The sequence below is a fragment of the Chenopodium album genome, chromosome 3 (genome assembly GCF_948465745.1).
Source record: "Chenopodium album chromosome 3, dcCheAlbu1.1, whole genome shotgun sequence".
Taxonomy (NCBI): domain Eukaryota; kingdom Viridiplantae; phylum Streptophyta; class Magnoliopsida; order Caryophyllales; family Amaranthaceae; genus Chenopodium; species Chenopodium album.
Window position 1 is genome coordinate 34,224,066 of NC_137836.1, and position 21,481 is coordinate 34,245,546.

General features: G+C 39.5%; 1 long non-coding RNA gene across 1 annotated transcript; it reads right to left on the minus strand.

Moving 5' to 3' along the window:
• Positions 1-2,119: 2,119 nt before the first annotated feature.
• LOC145613164 (uncharacterized) lies at positions 2,120-3,091 on the minus strand. The gene is made up of 2 exons (XR_014106879.1): positions 2,352-3,091; positions 2,120-2,272 (listed from the first exon to the last, which is right to left on the minus strand). It is a non-coding gene; the product is annotated as an uncharacterized LOC145613164 (long non-coding RNA).
• Between the last annotated feature and the right edge of the window lie 18,390 nt (positions 3,092-21,481).

Genomic DNA, 21,481 nt, shown 5'->3' on the forward strand with positions numbered 1-21,481 from the left:
GAGTCCAAGCTCCAGACCTTGAAGTGTGTCTCCCAAGAGAATACTAACCTCAAGGCGAAGGTAGAGAGGCTGAAAAATTATGCGGAGCAGGTCAAGAAGAATCTCAAGGCGACCATTGAGGCGGAGCAGGAGCGCCTGATCTCTGAAAATGAAGAGGACATTAACACCCGGATGAAGATCGTCTGGGCTGCCCTTCACCCCAACAAATACTATGGGATGTGGGCTCTCGCTTTCCAATATGCTGAAAACGTATTATTTAAGGGAGAACGGTGAGCCAGAGCCCGATTCCTTCGCCACCTGGGCGAACCGAGAATTGGAAGAGCCTGCCAAGGACCTCCCTGAGGAAAGGTTAACCATAGATGTCCAATCTGATGAGGAGAAACCCAAGGAGAGCCAGGCGGCTACAAACAATGGAGTCCAGCATCCGGAGAACTTGGCGGCCCAACCTCCGCCTTGATGTTTTCAGCGGCAGTATGCCAAGTTTTTAGAATTTTTAGATCTTTTCGGCCTGCGTGACGAGTATCTGTATTTTTACCGACTATGGAGTCGGGTAACAATTTAATTTCTCTTCTTCTAGATGTTTATCCAGTTAACAATATTTATCCCGCTTTTTTTTTAAATGAAAATATGCAGACTAAGTCAGCTTGATGAAATTTTATTTTGTTTCAATTATATTCTGCAATTTTTATTTGGAAATTTTTGCCTATCTTTTTAAAGAATGCGGCAATTTAAATAGTATACCGGCTATTCTTGCCCCTGGCGGCTGTGTGATTGGTTTCGGTACTTGTAGGATTGATTGACTTTGGAATGTTTGGTAATTTAAAGAGTATGGAATATTCCTTAGTCAATCAATCACAGTAGTGATTGCCCCAAACCAAGTGCACAGCCGTCAATCAGCAGCTGTTTTACCCAATTCGGGGTATTCTTATATGACTCTTTGCTAGCCAGACGGGAGATTACCTCCTGGCCATCAATGGAACAGAGGACACATTTTCCGCTTGTCTGACGGATCTCAGACGACTTAAAGACCGTTTAGGAGACCTTCAATCCATTATACCTTAATCGCCTGCCGCACTGGGGTAGCCGGTACAACTTCGTTGCTAGCCAGGTGGTTATCGCCTGGCCATCAGTGGAAAAAGGGACCTCTTCAATCAATCCGCCTATTTGATGAATCTCAAACAGCTTAAAGGTCGTCTTGGACCTCTTCAATCAATTATACCTTAATCGCCTGCCCCACTGGGGTAGCGGGTACAACTTTTTTGCTAGCTAGACGGGTGGTTACCGCCTGGCCATCAGTGGAACAAGGGACTTATTATCCGCTTGTCTGATGGATTTAAGACAGCTTAAAGGCCGTCTGGGACCCCTTCGATCCATTGTACCTTAATCGCCTTCCCCACTAGGGTAGCTGGTACAACTTCGTTGAATAGTCTAACGGAGAACTTTAGTAATTTACCTGCTGATGTCTCTTGACATCCTGTTTTAAGGTTGATCATTCTTTTACACTATTTTGGTCAGATAACTATGAGTCAACCAACTTGGTCATTTAATTTTTGCCGTCTGCGTATGTTGGTAAAGAAAACAATAAAATTCCCTCTGCGACAATAACACCCGGAGGGGCGTCGCCGGACGCCATACTCAAATAGGAGTAGACGAATTTATAAAAACAAGGATTATTTTGAAAATAATACTATAAATTTTACAAAAAATGGATTCACTACTACAAAAACATGAATATAGAACGCCTAAAACAAGCAATATAGAGCGCCTCATAGGCGTTCTTCTGAGGGGGTGCCCTATAAAGTTTACGGGGGTGTCCTATAAAGTCTACAGAACGCCTCTTTGAGGCGTTCTATATCTAACACAATACAGATCGCCTATCTGAGATAGGCGCTTCATATTCTAGGTACAAAGTAAATAAAAAACATGGAAAATAGAACGGTCATCTTAGGATAGGCGCTCTATAACTATATGAAAAGAAAACGCCTATCTGTGATAGGCGCTCTCTTTTCCTTACTTTTTTTTTAAAAAAAAAAATTATTATTATTATTAATTATTATTATTATAATAATAATAATAATAATAAGTCATACCCAATAAATAAATAAAACACTGTAGCAAATTAGTAATAACATTAAATCAATTAAAAATTAACTTATGTTTCAATTACAATAACTAAATTCCTTACAAGAAATTTACATTACAAATTTTCTAATACAACTAATTTCCGATTATGTCAAGGCTGCCGTTGTCGAGAAAATTTCCCCTCTAATATCTGTAAAAACCACACCATCAACGCACAAAATATAAACAAATCGCACCAAACAGAAAATGAGATCTTGAGCTTCTGTTACCTTGCAAGATCTCGAGAGGGCGCCTTTGCCCGGGCAATATGCGGAAACCGACTCAATGAGAGTCAGAAATTTTATATCTAACATAATTGAATTAAAAAACAAAACTAAAGATGAAAAATCAGAAATCACTTAAATTAGATAGCAAAAAATAATTAAGGAGATTAAAACGCAAAATGAAAATATAATTAGAATAAAATCGAAAACTATAGATCGAAAAAAAGACAATAATGATTCCTAAATCTGCAAAAATTCAGCACAAAATATCCCAAAAAAGCAGTACCCAGAAACTTAAATCAACTAAAAACAACATAAAATTAAAAAACTTAAGGTAAATCAACTCAGACAATCATCATTTACCACATTTAAATTGATAAAACTTACAACTTGATATTCGATGATTACAGAGAAAAATCATACCCAGCATCAACAACTTTAAATATAACCAATTGTTCAATAATCGAATGTAGAAAAATCGTTAATGGCTAAGGATGCGAGGCTTCCCTGTTTATCACTTCGTTTGGCTAAAGAGAACGTCAATTGCTTCAATGGTGGGCTAGAAGAGGATGAGAGGCTCGCTTCTATAGTGGGCTAGACGATGATGAGGCGCTCGTTGTTCATTAATTCGTTCTATGACTTAGATCTAAAGAGGAAGATAGGAAGAGAAGAGAAGTTGGAGGTGAGAGAAAGAAACTGAAGGGAATGAGAGTGATAGCAGCGGATTAGTTCTAGGTTTTGTTCATTTATTTTTTAAAGCATTTTTTATTATTATGTTAAAAGAAAATAGAGTTATAGAGTTGTTAACCCAAACAAGCGCTCTATATTGCAAACTCACTTTTTTTTTATTAAATAAGTAATAAATTATAAACAACGGTCAAGTAGGGGAGGCGATCTATAAGTTCAACTTACAAAACGCTCATGTGACTTAGGCGTTGTGTAATATTCTAGAGATCGCCTATCTAACTTGAGTGTTGTGTATTGTGTGTTGCTTATTCCCATTTTTGTGGTAGTGATTATAACACCATAAATTCTCAAACTTTAATTATAACACCACAAAAAAAATCCAAACATTGGATTTCACCACCATGTAACGGTTTCTTGGATGGAATCTGTTAGCAGGGCCTGTATAAGACACGTGTCAAGTGTCTAGTGGTTTAAATAAATATTAAAAATAAAAAAAAATAACCTAACCTAGCCATCCCACTACCTCTACACCACCTGCCTCAACCGCCAACTGCCGCCGGCATCCATTGCCGCCCTAACAAAATCTGACGAAACCAACCCCTTTGACTGCTGATCCACCACTTCGCCCCTCTCCCTCCTTGAAAACCACCTTAAACCCTCCAAAACACAAAAAAAAAACCATCCCTAACCACCGAAAAATCCACCCCCACTTCCCAAACTGCCATGAAATCCACACCCATTTCCCCCAGGTTTGCGAAATCGGCGGCCGAAATCGACCAATCAAGGGCTGTCAATCTGTCCTGGTCGATTTCGACCGGTAAAGGTAAGGGAGGGTGGTTTTTGGGGTTGATGTTTGCTATGGTAGGTGGTTAATTGTGGTGGTTATGCAGTGATTTAGCCACTAGGTCATTGGATCCGGCGAGCAGGGCTTCATTGTTTGAGGCCTGGAACTTGAATCGTACACATGCGCTTACCGGCGAGTAGGGCTTCATAATCCGCCTCATTGTTAGAGGCCTGGAACTTGAATCGTAGTGCAACTCGTATTTGTCCTCTTCTGAGGATTCACAGATTATGCCTGCATAACTACCGTTCATAGTAGAGCTCCCGTCTACAACTACCTTTCTTGGTTCGTAGGAGATTTCAAGACTCTCCATTTCAATAGCCCATTTGAACATTCTGCCGGATGAGTCTAGGGTTGTCATTGGTCGCTTGAGGGGCTGACCTATGTAGATCACCACCGGATGTGCCAAGAAGTATGGTTTCAACTTCTTAACAGCCTTGTAAAGAGCGAGGCTAAAATTTTCAACCATGGGGTACTGGAGTTCTGCATTCCTGAGCACATGGCTAATGAAATAGACCAGGAGAGTATTGTCGTCTCTTTTAGCAAGGAGAACAACACTAAGGGCATGGTCTGAGATGGCTAGGTACATGAAAAACGTCTCCTTTGGCAGAGGGCTAACAAGCCTTGGCAAGGAGTACAAATGCTCTCTTAATTTCAAAAAGGCCGCCTCAGCATCATCTCCCTATTCAAATCTATTCTTCTTCTTAATTGCCTGGAAGAAGTAAAGGCATTTGTCACCTAACCGGCTGAGGAATCTCCCAAGTGTATCTAGGCAGCCGGTGAGCCTCTGAGCTTCCTTAACAGTGGGGGGGGGGGGACTTCATGTCAATCACCACCTGTATCTTCTCGAGGTTAGCCTCTATCCCTCTTTGATCAATCAGGAATCCGAGAAACTTCCCATACTCAAAACCAAAAACACACGTTTTGGAATTTAACATGACCTTATACCGCCTGAGTAGGGTGAAGGTTTTTCGGGATTTAACTATCATGTCATCAATAAACACCTCTACATTCCTCCCAATTTGATTAACAAAGACTGTATAAATCAGCCGTTGGAAAGTGTAGACACCCATTTGTGTCTCCCCAAAACCAAACCCGGTGATGAGTACCTTTCATGTCGAATCATAATCGAATGAAGTGAAAGTGTGGAAAGTTTAGTGTTGCGGATAGTTTTAATTTCTTTTCTCTTCTCTCTATTTTTGAAAACTTATTTTAAGAAAACAGCCAATCCAGTTTGGTCGGTCCATGATATGGGTCCGATAGTAGTGTAGTTGGATGGGGCTTGACAAGAGCTTTCCAACGATATATTATAAGCCCAATTCCGATAAATATTGAGGAAGTTATGGCCAATTTACTGAACTGGGCCCGGACTGAGCCTTATGTACGGCCCAATGATCTAGGGGAGGGCCTAATATGATTTTTCATTCCTATTGCAATTAGGAATGGTTTTAGTCTTCTAGATTCTTCTAGAAGGTTCTTTTCATTCCTAATTCAATTAGCATTGATAAACTGACTTTTGTTGACTTTTCAGATTTTTAATAAAAATCAAAGAGCATTTTTGAGGGAAATACGATTTTATCCTCCTGTACGGCAATTTTTATCTGATTTTAAGAAAACGCGTAATTTTCCAGATCAGCGCCAAACGCCAGCTGTAGTTCCTAGCGATACGCTTGGCGCCTGGCGCCAACAGCCAGCGTTGGCGCTGGTTCTGTTTTTCGTGCGCCAGACACCGTTTTGATATTATTATTATTATTATTTTTATTATGATGATGTTGCTTGATGCTTATTCATTGTTATTGCTTGATCACACCTTTTATTCATGTTTAAAGGGAATTTGATACTTGTAATCACACTTAATAAGATAATTAATAATCTTGTTTAGGGTTAATATGATTATAATTCAAGTGATCGCCAATAATAGTTTTATTTGTGCATTAATATTCAACCAACATAGATTAAATAGGTTTAGGGTTAATCCTATTGATTGCATGTTAGTCAGAAAGCGCACATGAATACGATCAAAATAAAGTAGAGGCCTATTATTAGGGCAGGTTCAATCTCTTTTAGGTTGGATTTGTACCTTCATCCCCGAACCCTTATTTGGTTCAAGACTTTATGGAGTTGACGATCTCTTGGATAGTTAAGGGGTGTAACCTTTAACCTGTGAACGGTTTACAAGTTCCTAAAACTTGTTGGCGACTCTTTTGCTCTATCTTCTTCCCTTTTGGACGCCACCGTACTTTAGTGTATGATCAAAGTGGGGTTCAAGCAAAGGGGGTTAACGCTTAAAGTTATTCCCTACAGTTTTTGGCGACTCCACTGGGAGGATTTCTATTTTAATTTCTGAATTTATTTCGGCAATGATTTAGAATGAGTGGATGAGACTCAAAACGTTCTAAGTATTTCATGTGCGTAATTTTGATTAACATTATTGTCATATGCATAAAAAAGATCTCATTGGAAAGACCATCCGTAATGAGTTAAAAACATAGGATTTTACACGTAGGAAATTTGAGAAATATCTCTCACAACTTGGACCGGAATAACACCGCGTGAAACTGGAAAATTTTATCGAGCACAGAAAGCTGCTGAGGCATGTGGGAATTAGCGCCAGGGGCCAGAGCATTGGCGCCAGACTTTTAACTTTAGCGCTAGACGCCTGCATTGGCGCCAGGCGCTACAGCAAAAACCTGGCGCCAGTCTCTGTTTGCTGGCGCCAAATTCCTCCAATACCGAGCTAGAAATATGCGTTCTAATTTCGACCAGTTTTTCGTATTGTTTGCTCGATCCTACTTCCTGATTGAATTTTTTCTCACTTTTCTGAAACCCATATGTGTTCTACATATGAACATAACCCTCTGGGAATTCATGCTCCATCTACCCGATTGAACGCTCTGAGCAACAAAGGGTACATCCGAGAATGTTGAATTCACCAAACCATGGAAGCGAGTTTTTCTAAAACTCGTGGTGTCCCATCTACTCGCGTTAACCCTTCACGGTTAGGCTTCCGCGCGGTGCGTCCGGACAATTAACCATGGACCCTCTATTGACTAAATCATATCCCGAACTTTAGAGAACTAGAACCATGGTTAGGTTGCAAACTCATTGCATCATATTGTGCCTACTTGACTAATTGTGCATTATTTGTTGTGCATATATTCTATGTTTCTCTTAACCATTTGTTTGACTTGTGTTGTGATTAAATAAATTAATGACTTAAAGAACTTTGCCCAATTAATTAATTAATTAATGAATTTAAGCCAATAAAGTCTAATATTTTAATCAGAATTGACCTAGTACGACTTTAGGCATACCCATGTTGATTAATAACACCGAAAACAGTCTCAAATTGAAGCTCCACCATTGGTGCCAAAATCTGAGCTGTAGCGCCACTCTGTGGAGTGTGGCGCCTGGCGACAACTCTGTCGTCTTGCGCTACACTACACATTGTGACGGCAGTCCTGTCGTTTGGCCGACAGTTCGGATTATTGGTCGAGTCATCACCTAATGTCTAATTAACCAGTTTACTAATTAATTCGGTTAATTTTCGCTGTCAATCATGCCTTGTCGAGTCATTAATTGAGTCTAGTCACATATTCTAGCCACATGGTCATGACACGAGTCTCAACATGTCACCTACACTCACTAGTCTTAGCACACACTTTAAGTACACATGTCACCATGACCATGTCTTAGGTTCATGCATGAGTCGGTCTTTTTCTGTCATTTGAGTTGGGGGGTACGTTCTATTCCTAATTCTTCATATCACTCCATCTACATCATTTTTCCTTCGCGTTCTATTCTAATCTTTCTTCACTTCCTCCACCCATTGCATGTTGAATAAAGTTTGAGACAAATAATTAACAATAGATATCCCTAAATTCCTTTTCCACAGTACTTGGTCGAGGAGAGAAGGGCGATTAATCAAGGACAACCTCTTTGTACAAGTCTCACTTTTTGATAAACCGATTCGTCAAAAGAGGAAGGCTAAAAAGATAATGGCAAGTCAAGAAGAAGTCAATGAGCTTAGGAACCAATTGGTTACCGTGACTGAGACACTGAAGCTCCTCACACTCAAGATCGATGATCCTGTGAAGCAACAACAAATGAACCTTATGCAAGAAAGCTTGAGCAAGCTATCTAGTGACTATAAATTTCATGGCATAAGTTCACAAGGGGTCTCGCTGGACAAGGAACTTCTTCCACATAAGTTCAATGCCACTGACATCCCTAAATTCAAGGCAACAGATAACCCTTACTTCCATCTAAGAGCTTTCGAAACTATAATGAACATTAAGGGTATCGATAAGAAGGTTTTCCCTTCTCTGTTCCCACTATCTCTTGAAACCGTTTGTCAACAATGGTTCTTCTCCCTTGACAAGGAGAAAACCTCTACCTGGCAATCGATAGTAAACGCTTTCGTTGATAGATACAAATGCAATATTCAAGTTGAAACCGATCATAGACAACTTGAGATGCTAAGGCAAAAAGAGAATGAAGGCTTTACTTCTTTCTTTAATAAATGGAGGGAAACTTCCGCCAAGATGATTGAGGTCCCCACCAAAAAGGAGTCTGTGAGGATGTTTATCAAAAATCTCCAAGAAAAGTATTCAAAGCACTTAAAATACCAACATAACTTGAATACTTTCAGAGCCGTCTATGACATAGGTATCGAGATCGAAGACGACCTCGCAAAGCAAAAAGCTACTAACAATAGTAACCACGGTGGATGGAAAGGAAAGAAGAACGACAATCCTTCTTCTTCCGAAAACTCCCACTCTAGTAATAATGTTAGTACACCTTTGACCATAATGGTGTCTTAGCCATGGACAATCAAGGATCTAAAAGGAAACCCAGGCGAGAGTTCACACCCATTGGAATGACCTATGATGCTGCTTTTGATCGTCTCTATGATCGAGGATTAATCAAACCTATTGGCCCTACCGAGGATCCAACACTAGAAAATCGGTCTTCGAGATGGAATCCAAACTCCTATTGCAAGTACCATCGAGGAAACGGTCATACCACTGATGAATGCTACACGTTTCAAAATCTCATTCAAGATCTCATAGAAGCAAACAAGATCCCATTGCCTCTAGCTAGCGAGAAGACTGGATGATGTCGGAACAAACAACACGAGACAAGAGGCGAGCTTCAACGACAAGATTTCGTGACCTTTTTTTTCTATTTCTTTTTTATTTACCCTTTCCCCAATAAGTCTAGCATAGACACCTTTTTATTCTCCTTAGATTTATTTTGTAGGATCATTATATATTTTCTTTTAATAAAATGAGCATTTATTTCCTTACATATGATCATTTCACTATATTGCATTAAAATAAAAAAAAAATAAAAAAAATAAATTAATTAAAAAAATAAAAAGAAAAAAAAGAAAAAAAAACCATGTCGAATTAAGCACAAGGTATACCAATGATTTGAGGCACCCCTTGTAGCCAAATTATATTACCTTTCACCCTTCAATTATACAATCCTTTCTTCATAAACCACTTTGAGCCTCGTCTAACAATAGACCCTTCTTTTTTCAACCCATATCTACCTAAACTTGGGATGGGATGGTGTGTAACTTATGCAATTTCAAAAGGATTGAGTGAATTCAGAAGATTAAAATAGCAAAAAATAAGTAAAAAATAAATAAAAGTGTACAAAAGGGCAAGTGTTCCAATGTCTTTGATATGAAAATATCTTTGATATGAACACGTCTCAGATTGTGTCACTTATCGAGTGCTAGGTACCGTGTCTGAGAAACATGAATGCCAAGTGAGTGATGGACCGCATGATCGGGATTGCCCACACTTATTAAAATAAAATAAATGCTAAAGCAGAAAGAGCTAAAAAAGAGTAGGAACTCAAGCATAAAAATACAAAGATTCAAAAGCAAGGTTGCACACCTAGGGGGCTTATCTAGGGTCTTCAACCTTTATCCCCTTCTTCTTCAAATTTTAGCCTAACCACGTTACAACCCTTAAAAGACCTTTCTGAGGTATACACACACTTGTGCGAGGTTCGACTAGAGCTACGTTCGGCCTGATTCCTAACGGATACGTAGACAACATCACATCGAGGTGCGGCCATAATAAACATGCATTCATATTCACATTCACACACTTACACCATGATCATATCAAGGGATCTCCAATGCTCATCCCTATTCACTTAGAGCTAGACTTGGGGGCTTAATCCCTACATCATTAGCTTACCTAGCCTAAGATTCACCACCATTTGACTCTTCTCAATATATTTTTTCACACACTTAGCCTTTGCGGCCTAACTTTAGTGTCACTTTCACACACCGCACATATACATGACCAAATATACTTCCCTTAGGAACCCTTTGTCATAAAATCATAACTTTGAAGTATGCCTTGTCATATCAACATCACTCATCAATCATATTCATCATTGCATCACGAAGTATGTAGTGCTTAGCCTCCGTGCCTAAGTTACCCAAATGCTTTCATCATTGAGTCAACAGTTGAGATAGCCTAGGATGGGTTAATCCTTGCACCTTGAGAGATAATATCAAATGACATTTGACGAAGCTCATTCAACATGCACCTTCAAAAACTTCGCTTCTTTTTTTTTGCGTCTTTCTTTTTTGGGAGAAAGTCGTTACCCTCCACAAAAATGACGGAAAAGTTTTGCTTTTTTGCATTTTTGAGTCGTACGATCACATTACAATGCACACACAAGTCATGTACACATTGAGTCATGTCGTGTCATATAACCTTGATTTGAGTCTAACACATGTGTCAAACACTTTGAGTCGAGTCATCCTCGAGTCAATCACAATGAGTCAAGTTTATACCTTGAGTCATGTCAAATCAATGAGTTAAGCGACATTAAACCTTAGGTCAACCCTAAAATAACTAAAGAGATTAGCAAAGTTCTATAGTAAAAAATAAATACAGGAGCAGCAGAATAGGGAAGACCCTACTCGGATTCCTGGCGCCAGAGATATCTCAGCAACGACAGAGCTCGAAGCCTCTCAAAAAGGTGATTCCGACCTCATACAGCAATTTCGGGTTCCTTGGTACGTCAGTTAGCCCCTATAAGCAATTCCACATGATTAAGTAGTCGGTTTGATTATAGTTTAAGTGATCGACCTGACGAAAGATCGTCTCACTTAGCTTAAGCACCAAAAACAGTGGCTCATTACAATCGGTTTAAAAGCAAGCACTTAAACGACAATATTTCCAAATATGGATTGTCGTGCGTTCTTCTTAAACGACAATTTTTCCAAAAATTGGATTGTCATCCCCAACTGACAATATTTCCAAAAATGGATTGTCGTGCATCTTCTTCAACGACAATTTTTCCAAGATTGGATTTCCATCTCTGGCAAAGTTTCCAAGCGTGGATTGTCGTGCTCCTTCTTTTTTTGGCAAGTTTTTCCAAGTTCGGATTGTCATACATTCATCGACTCATTGGCAGGTTTCCCAAGATTGGATTGCCATCTCTGGCAAAGTTTCCAAGCGTGGATTGTCGTGCTCCTTCTCTATTTGGCAAGTTTTTCCAAGTTCGGATTGTCATACATTCATCGAGTCATTGGCAAGTTTTCCGAGATTGGATTGTCATACACCCAGTTCCCTATGGCAAAATTTTCCAAAGGATTGTTGTAGGTCTCTATTCATCATAAATTTCGGGAAAGTTCCTCAACGAGGATTATGATTCATTTCGGTAAGTGACAAATTTTCCCGAAGTGGATTGTCGGTCGACTCTTTTTTACAAATGTTCCAAGACGCGGATTGTCAATAGTGGAAATATTTTCCCAAAAGGATTGTCACATAGCTTTGGCAAATTTCCAAGGTGGATTGCTTACAAGAGTTATATTCCAAGATGTGGATTGTCGATCGTAGCAAAGTTCTTATGAAATATTGTTACGAAACATTGGCAACTTTTTCCCAAAATTGGATTTTGGCAAATTTTCCGATATACGGATTGTCGCTTCATCGTGGCAACATTTCCAAGGATGGATTGTTGCGTGGCATTAACAACTTTCCCTAAATTGGATTCTCATACATCACACAAGAGTTGTGTTGGCAACTATTCCCTAATAAGAGGGGATTGTCGACATACTGAGCGCCAATGTGCTGGCACAGCAGCATTAACGATCAACAAGCAGTGATCTTTTCGAAGACTATCACAGCGGAAATTGGAGGCATATCAATCATAAGCTCTTTGTTCAGAGACGAGTGAACATCGAAATAGCAAGGTGGCGTTCCCTAGATTGTGGAGAGTTGTCACAAACAACTGAGGATTGTTTCAAGAGAAGCAATCTTCGATAGTATTCCCTTGGACATGGAGTATTATCATAGCGGAAGAGGATTGTTTCAAGAGAAGCAATCTTCGATAGTATTCCCTTGGACGTGGAATATTATTAATGCGGATGAGGATTGTTTCAAGAGAAGCAATCTTCGATAGTATTCCCTTGGACGTGGAATATTATCAATGCGGAGGAGGATTGTTTCAGGCGAAGCAGTCTTCCAAATTGGAAGCAGTTACAAGCGTAGCGGTTTTCAAGCGGGATGGCATTCTCTAGCTTGCAAGAAGTCATCAAAACAATAGCAATGCGGCAGGAAATCGGTTACTTTCAGAGACGTGTGGTCGATAGTGCAAGATACGCGTTTCATAACTCTTTTATCTGTTTAACTAACACTAGTTTGCAGGTATCGGCGTTACAAGAGTGGTTTAGGATCGCAGAACGTTCTGAATCATTCTCCGTCCCTATCGATACTTTGACTTTCGTTTTCGAAACTTGCGTTTCTCCAAACTCAGTCAAAGTGGGGGCTTATGTAGACACCCATTTGTGTCTCCCCAAAACCAAACCCGGTGATGAGTACCTTTCACGTCGAATCATAATTGAATGAAGTGAAAGTGTGGAAAGTTTAGTGTTGCGGATAGTTTTAATTTCTTTTTTCTTCTCTCTGTTTATGAAAACTTATTTTAAGAAAACAGACAATCCAATTTGGTAGGTCCATGATGTGGGTCCAATAATAGTGTAGTTGGATGGGGCTTGACAAGAGCTTTCCAACGATATATTTTAAGCCCAATTCCGATGAATATTGAGGAAGTTATGGCCAATTTACTAAACTGGGCTTGGTTTGAGCCTTATGTACGGCCCAATGGTCTAGGGGAGGGCCTAATATGATTTATCATTCCTAATGCAATTAGGAATGGTTTTAGTCTTCTAGATTCTTCTAGAAGGCTCTTTTCATTCCTAATTCAATTAGCATTGATAAATTTACTTTTGTTGACTTTTCAGAGTTTTAATTAAAATCAAAGAGCATTTTTGAGGGAAATACCATTTTATCCTCCTGTAAACGCATAATTTTCCAGATCATCGCCAAACACCAGCTGTAGCGCCTGGCGCTACGCTTGGCGCCTGGCGCTACGCTTGGCGCCTGGCGCTAATGTTGGCGCCTGGCGCCAACAGCCAGCGTTGGCGCTGGTTCTGTTTTTCGTGCGCCAGACTCTGTTTTGATATTTTATCTTTTTGGCTGATTTTTTTCTATAAATAACGTATTAAAAACTCCGTTTTCGATAACCAGTTTTCACCTATCATCACCTATAACCAGTTTTCATCTATAATCATTCACCAAATCTCATAAAGAATCTCTCTCTCTCTCTTTTTCTAAACTAGCTTTTTACATACAAAATTCCGCATTCATTAGATCTAGAAACACCTAGCCATATTCGAAGTTGCCTTCGCCCTAGACGTGAAAGGTTTAATTTCTGAGGGTTTGGTCCCAAATCTCTCTTTCAATTATTTAATTTAATTATTGTTTATTATTTTCCTTGAATTTACTAACGTGTGTATTTTGTTATTAGAAAGAGGTACGAGGCATCAAAGTAAGTACTTTAATGGTTTTTATTGATGTTATGATGTAGAGTTCATGCTTAGATTGTTATTTTGATTCCTAGTATCATGTCTAGGGTAATTTTAATATTAAGTATGATTGTTATGATGCCTTTTATGTTCTTCCTTATATTTATGATTGTTAGTATCATGTTAGGGTTAAAGATTTGATTTTTATTGCTTAGTAACATGCTAGGGTTTGTTATTAATCTTGTTAGTATCATGCTTAGGATCTTGCTATTATTTTGCTTTAACATGATTATTATGACTATGATTATTATAATTGTTATAATTATTATTATGATGATTATTATTATGATTATTGTTTTGATGATTATTATTAATATGATTTTGATTATGATTATGTTGCTTGATGCTTATTTATTGTTATTGCTTGATCATGCCTTATATTCATGTTTAAAGGGAATTTGATACTTGTAATCACGCTTAATAAGATAATTAATAATCTTGTTTAGGGTTAATATGATTATAATTCAAGTGATCGCCAATAATAGTTTTATTTGTGCATTAATATTCAACCAACATTGATTAAACAAGTTTAGGGTTAATCCTATTGATTGCATGTTAGTCAGAAAGCGCACATGAATACGATCAGAATAAAGTAGAGGCCTATTATTAGGGCAGGTTCAATCTCTTTTAGGTTGGATTTGTACCTTCATCCCCGAACCCTTATTTGGTTCAAGACCTTATGGAGTTGACGATCTCTTGGATTGTTAAGGAGTGTAACCTTCACCCTGTGAACAGTTTACAAGTTCCTAAAACTTGTTGGCGACTCTTTTGATCTATCTTCTTCCCTTTTGGACGCCACCGTACTTTAGTGTATGATCACAGTGGGGTTCAAGCAAAGGGGGTTAACGCTTGAAGTTATTCCCTACAGAAAGTAGCTGGCGCATTCTTCAAGCCAAACAGCATCACAATATAGCAGAATAACCCTTGATCAGTGACGAAAGCCATTTTCTCTTGATCTTTTTTCCACAGGGGTATCTGATGGAAGTCGGAGTAGGCAGCCACAAAACACATCAAGGCATGACTGGCTGTAGAGTCGACCAGACTATCGATTTTTGGGAGCAGATAATTGTCCTTTAGACATGTCTTGTTGAGGTCTGTGTAATCAACACAAATCAACACACATACGCAAGGTACCATTTGGCTTCTGTACAAGCACAACATTTGCAACCCAGTCGGGAAAGTTACATGGCCAAATGAACCCAGCGACCAGCAGCTTTTTTACTTCGGCAGCTGCCGCCTGACTTCTCTCCTCCCCGTGGTTTCTTTTCTTTTGCCGGATGAGCTTCTTTTTTGGATCTAAGGCGAGTTTGTGGACTACGAGATCCAGGCTGATGCCTGGCATATCCTCCACTTCAAAGTCAAAGATGACTTTAAATTCTTTCAGCACATGGTGCAAGTCTGGACCAAGCCTTTCAAAAGCAGTGGCGGAGCCACATTAGAACAAGGTATAAATAAATTACCCATGCAGTTAATGACACAAAGAAGAAAATGGTTTGATGGTTGAGTTGTGAATAAGGTTTACTCTTGGATCTGGTTCAAATCCTACATCTGACACTTGCATAGGTTTTTTTTTTCTTTTATTGTTTTCTGATTACTCTAATGTTCAACATCCTTTTTAATTTTTTTTTCCTCCTAATTTTTATTGTTTTCTGATTACTCTAATGTTCAACAGCCTCATTTTTTTCCCCTTATTTCTTAACTATTTTCATTTTGCATAGGTTTTTTTTTTCTTTTATTGTTTTCTGATTACTCTAATGTTCAACATCCTTTTTAATTTTTTTTTCCTCCTAATTTTTATTGTTTTCTGATTACTCTAATGTTCAACAACCTCTTTTTTTTCCCCCTATTTCTTAACTATTTTCATTTTGCATAGGTTTTTTTTTTCTTTTATTGTTTTCTGATTACTCTAATGTTCAACAGCCTTTTTAATTTTTTTTCCTCCTACTTTTTATTGTTTTCTGATTACTCTAATGTTCAACAACCTCTTTTTTCTTCCCCCTATTTCTTCACTATTTTCATTTAACTATTCAATCAAGTACTAGTATACTACTTTGTCAGTTGTGATTATTAATGAGTTATTTCATAGTTCATACAGTATGATTAAATTCTATCTACTATCGTTTTTTTTATTTTTTATTTTATTTTTTTAATGTTTTTAATTAATAGATTACCATTTATTAATTATATGTAAATAACTTTAAAATTTTATTTTTATATACATAGTACATTTGTAATAATAAGATTGATTATAGAAAGTTGTGTTTATTTTTTTTTTAATGTAATCCAAGTTTATTTTTTCCGAATGTAATCCAAATCCCTCCATATATATTTATCATCAAATTGTTTAAAGACTAATTATTTAACATTATGATAAGGTAATAGATTTTTATTTATCAATTATTGGATTACATAACTTGGAATTGGGTTTACAAACAAAAATTTATTCATTTGTCGGATAATTTTCTTAAAATACGATGAACATTTTTACTCCTCTTTTGCCATATAGGAATACTTGTTGTATACGATTTCAAATAAATATTAAACAATTTATGTCATTTTACTTTTTCCTTGAGATTTTGTCGAAACATTGAACCTCCGAAATTTGTCCCCCCATAATAGAAATCCTGGCTCCGCCACTGTTCAAAAGCAGTCGTCCCCACCTTAACCGTCCACTCTAGACGGCTATCGTCCCGAGGGATATCAATGTGCTCACTAGCCGGCTTGGGACGGAGATCATGTGACGCCTCCCCGATCAGTGATTGCTATTTCTTTTCCTTCTTCACCTCCACAAGCTTTTTAGTTTTTCTTTTCTTTTTGGTTGTTGGAGGGGGTGAATGAGGGTCCTTGACATCGTCAAGGTCTATTGGCTCCTTCAGCTGACTGGCTGCAGAAGCAGTCGGTTGACGTCTAAGAGATAGCACTCTCTTGATGTTTTCTGATCCCCGTTGAGGGAGCCAACAGTGCCATCATCCCTTTCATACTTAAGAAGCATGAGAGCTGGGATGATGACGGCCTTGCACTAGTTCAGAGCGGGTCGGCCAAGAATGATGTTTTAGGCGGTCAGCCCTCTAACCACCAGGAACCGAACGACCATGTGCCGCCCTTGTCCCTTCTCCCCCAACCGGATGGGAATGTCAATTTGTCCGACTAGGTGCACGACTCCTCCCCCAAAGCCAACTAATGGGTGGGAGACTTCGCGTGGATCGCCTCGCTTGTAATTAGGCCAGGACAGACACTTGTAGCTGATAGGATCAGATTAGCTACCCGTGTCTATGAGGATCCGGCCAACCAGCTTGTTGGCGACCTTGCAGTAAATGACGATTGTGTCGTCATGCGGTCGGCAAACTTTGCCCCGATCCTTCTAAGTGATGAGGACGACAAGGAATTTTCCACTTGAGGACGCCTGTCCATCATCAACTAAATGGATCATCCTCTTCAGATACCCCTTGCGAATCCCCCTGCTATAGTGTAGACCAGATCCTTGTCGGTATTCAAACTACTAGTAGGCTGGACAGTTTTTCACAACTGCCCCAGATATGTCTTAGAAGCCGCTTTGGACTTCAAGACATAGGACTTCAGTAAGCCCTTGTCAGCCAGACGGTCCAACGTCCGCTTGAGACTATAGCAGCCATTGGTGTCATGACCCACCTCCTGATGGAAGTGGTAGAATTTGTTCTTGTTCCGCGACTGAACGGAACTCTTCATAGGATTCAGCTTCTCAATGGTCAGCCGGTCCTTTACCTCTGTAAAGATAGTGTAACATTCTTTATTGAATTCATACCGCGAGACATACGATTTGAATTCTTTCTTCTTCTTTTTGGACGGCTAATCAGGTTCTTCAACCGCCTTAACTTCTATTCTCTTTTTGCTCTCTTCAGCATTCTAAGCCGGCTTAGTAGACCGACTCTCCTTTTGTTTATCGAAATTCTTTGAGTCCGAATGTTGGGTGAACGAGTAGAGGTCGGTAGCTTAAATAAAGCTCTCCTGCTCTATCAACGCCTCTTGAAGGGTGAAAACCCTATTATTGATAAGGTCGAACTTAAAGGTCGACCCGTCCTTCAGATCCTTTAAGAAATTTGTATAGGCTATTTCGTCAGACAGCCCCTGGATTTGAATTCTCACCAGGTTTAACCGCCTGACATAGGAGCGGAGCCCATCTCTATAACCCTGTCGAATGGTGCTCAAGTCGAGACTTGTCTTTTTGGTAGGGATGTTCATCGAGAAGTTGGAGGCAAACCAGAAGGCAAGCGTCCTGAAGCTATCGATACACCCAGTTAGAAGGTTGCCAAACCATTGTTGGGAAATGCCCTTCAATGTAGCCGGGAAGCAACGACACCACATAGCATCCTCCAGCCCCTCCATGTGCATGAGATTGGAGTAGGCCATGAAGTGGTCCTTCGGGTTGGTGGTACCATCATAAGCACCTACCAACACATTCTTAACCTTAGTCGGCTTTGCGGCTTTGGTTATTTCCTTGGTGAACGCAGAAGTTTGTTCACCAAATTTGAGCAGTCGGAGTTTCAGTCCAAAGGTTGGACGTTATATGCCGCCTAACCCCCAAAGAAGGTCGGCTGCAAGAAATAAAGGAATACGGATCATAAAACATAGGGGATACATACGGTGCATTCTCGATCATCTGAGGACCAGAATGGACGGTATTACCGCTTTTATGGCTCTCATTCAAGGATTGAGTATTCCATGCGGATGTATTCTTAAAGCTGTATGGAAAGCTCAAAGTAGAGGTTAACTCAGACATCTACAGACTTCTCTTGCGGGTGATGATTTCTCGGGTATCAGAAGTAGATTTTTTGTTTCCACCGACTGTTCACCCCGACGGGTGTTTCTTGTATTCTTCTGGAGAAAGAGAATGTTAGACCAGTTAAGGGTCCCGGTTGCCTTGTCGTTTAGACGCGGATTTAGTTGCCAATCCCTTACTGGCTTCCTCCTCTCTGGAGGAGTCTTTTTGGCCGACATACCCTTGCTTGGGCCAGCCATTCTCTTGGTGATCAAATCCTTGATTTCAACCTTGAAACTAGTCATGAATTTCATGAGATCGTCTCAGGTCACTGGGGCGGATCCGCCTGCCGTATGGGTCTCCCCTAAAGGTAGACCAGGGTGTCCGCTTGTACCCGCCTAGCTTGCACTCCGTTCCAAAGTGTCTCTGGGACGGATATGTTTGGTAACCAGAGAACCATCCTTGCTTATGTAGGTTTCAACCTGAGGATTATCATCCTCATGGTTAATAAAGACCTTCGGCTGGTTAACGGGTGGTAAGAAGGTGGTACAGACACTTGAACCATCCTTGAAGTACTCTCCCCACAGACGGCGCCAAATGTATTGGGTTTTTTTGTCCCTCGGGAGAGTTACAGCTCAAAGACTGGTCGCGCGCGGCCTATACCTACAAAATAACGGAGGCTCCGGGTGGTTGGAGCTCCGCCTTCGACAATCAAGGTAGTGCAGAAAAAGAGGTGAGATCTTCTCGGATTCCAGGATCAGGTGATTCTATAATGTAAGAGAATGTAGGGTATGCTGTAATAACTGTAGGTGCCCCAAATGCATATAAGGTCATTGGGAAATGCACCCTTGATTAGGTCACTTTGACCTAATCATTCTAGGCCGCGCCGAATTACGGCTTTCTTGGGATTTGGGCCATTGAAGGCCGTCTTTTTCTCCCAAGTTCTAGGATGGACATGTGTCGAATGGAGATTGGCCCAATTCGGACCAACCATGATAGGACACGTGTCGAATGCTGATTGGACCACGTGGCATGGGTAAAATTACCGAAAACAAGTAGCAATTGATTACTTCACTAAATGTGTTGAAGCAAAATCATATGCTAAATTCACTGCAAAAAATGTAGCACTCTTTATCAAAAGAAACATTATTTGTCGATATGGAGTCCCACATGAAATGATAAGTTATAATAGAACTCACTTTCAAGCAGAATAAGAAGAATTATTACAAAAGTATGGCATTCAACACCATCATTCTTCTCCATACAGACCTCAGGCAAATGGTGCAGTTAAGGAAGCTAATAAAAATTTAAAGATAATCATCGAAAAGATGACAGAAAATTATAAAGATTGGCCTGACAAACTCCACTTTGCTCTGTGGGGTTACCGCATGTCAATTTTCTCATCAAAAGGGAATACGCCATTTTCCTTAGTCTATGGGATGGATTCCTTACAACCTGTACATTTGGAAATACCTTCCCTACGCATCGCGTAAGAAAGTAAACTCGATAAAGTAGAATGGAATAGAGTGAGAAATGAAGAGCTAATTCTAATTGATAAAAAGTGACTAGGGGCTCTACATCATACTCAATGTTATCAAACTCGTATGGCTAGACATTTCAACAAGAAAGTCAAGATAAGAAATGTTAAAGTAGGAGACTTGGTGCTAAAAGCATTAAGGAAAAATGTTGTAGACCCAAGAGGCAAGTTTAGACCCAATTGGTCTGGGCCATATATTGTCAAAACTATCCTATCGGGAGGAGCGGCAAAACTAACTGACATGGATGGCAATGAGTTCTCAAACATGACAAATCTTGACCAACTTAAGAAGTACTACCCATAATTACTTTAGTAGGACACTCAAGAGAGCTACGCTTGTCCTGATTCCCTAGGAAAGGATACGTAGGCAACCCTTATAGGGTGCGGCCACTTTAATTTTTACAAACCTTGCGTTCCAGCAAATCAACTCAGAGCAATTAGCGCGAAAATCCGCAAACACACCCCTGAAATATTGTCTACTGACGAAAGGTGTCAGCATCGGCAGACAACAGCAGCGTCTGTTAACAAAGACGACACCAGGCGACGAACAGCATCATCTGGCGATGAGGACAGCGCCAGGCGACAAACACTAGCGTCTGGCGACAGTCCCAAATTGCGACTCTGATTTTCCTGCATAAAACTGGACAAGTTTCGGTGTATTTAGGAAATTTTTGACTTCCGTACTCGAATATTTCTTGAAAAAATAATTACGTGTTTATATTGTTTTAATAGAGATTATAATGTCAATGTTGATTTAATTAAAAAATATGAAAATTGCATTAATAAAATAAAGCTAAATTACATTATTGTTGGAATTTAAATAAAAGCTAAAATAAATTGACTCATAAAAATTTAATTTGTTTAATAAGTTGAAAGTAAAGCAATGCTCTAATCTTTTTTCTCTTTCTTTGCTCTCTTCCTATTCTTGTCAGCTTCTTCTTCCTCATCTGTTACTTTTGCTAGCAGACATCCTTTAGAGAATCTGCATTCAATTTTGGTGTTAATAGTTTCTCCCTTAGCCATTACACCATGTTTCTTCTCTACCCATATTTTCTTTTCAGTAGAGTCACCTTTCCTTTTCTCTTTTCCTTTAACAGTGTCTTTCTTTCTAGGCATCATAGGAGTTTTAAATTCGACCTTGTCACCTAAGCGTTCCTTAACTAGAGCTATCTTATCTCCCAGACGATTCTTCACATTTGTTATATTTTAAACTTTCTTCTTGTCCTTTTTAGGCCTATCAAGTAGCCAATGCTTCACATCATTGGACAAAGAAGGAGGAACCTTTTGGGTAACGACGTCCCATAAAGGCCTAGCACTCTAATAAGCATAAAACCTCTCTACTTCTTGTGACATAGGAAATTCATAAGGGCGATAAAGATCTCCAGAATGAATGGTTTGAGCAAGGCCATACTGCCTTTTTACTCTGCAG